This window comes from Carlito syrichta, unplaced genomic scaffold (assembly GCF_000164805.1).
Source record: "Carlito syrichta isolate Samal-C Ts95f unplaced genomic scaffold, Tarsius_syrichta-2.0.1 Scaffold143959, whole genome shotgun sequence".
Classification (NCBI taxonomy): Eukaryota; Metazoa; Chordata; class Mammalia; order Primates; family Tarsiidae; genus Carlito; species Carlito syrichta.
Window position 1 is genome coordinate 27,628 of NW_007088055.1, and position 745 is coordinate 28,372.

Genomic DNA, 745 nt, shown 5'->3' on the forward strand with positions numbered 1-745 from the left:
TGTGCCGGGCGGTGCTTCTTGAGGCCGTAGGTATTGGCGAAGCCCTCGCCGCAGGAGGAGCAGCGGAAGGGCCGACCGCCCTGGTGGGCAGCCAGGTGCTTGCGGAAGTAACCGGGATCCTTGAAGGCCTTGAGACAGGCGGGGCAGCGGAGCTCGGGCCGCGGCGGCTCGTGCGCGCGCTGGTGGCGCAGCACGGAGCTCAGGTAGAAGAAACCCTTGCCGCAGTGCTCGCAGCGGTAGGCCCGCTCGCCCAGGTGCAGCCGCTGGTGCTCCAGCAGGTTGGAGCGGTAGCGGAAGGTCTTGCCGCAGGCGCCGCAGCGCTGGGGCCGCGCCACCGCGTGCAGCCGCCGGTGCTCGGCCAGGCTGGACGACTGTGCGAAACGCTTGGCGCACACGCCGCACTTGAAGGCGCGCTCGCCCGTGTGCACCACGCGGTGCTGCCGCAGGTACCAGGAGCGCAGGAAGCCGCGGCCGCAAACGCCGCAACGGTAGGGCCGCTGCTCCGTGTGGCAGCGCTGGTGGCGCATGAGCAGGGCCGCCTCCCAGAAGCGCTTCCCGCACACGGGGCAGCGGAAGCCACGCTTCTGCCGGTGGCTGCGCCGGTGCAGCAGCAGGTCGTAGGCGCCGGCGAAGCTTTGGCCGCACAGGCCGCAGCCCAGGGTCCGGCGCACCAAGTGCACGTACTTGTGCGTCACCAGGCCCAGGAAGTGCTTGAAGCTCTGACCGCATGTGGCGCAGCTAAAGC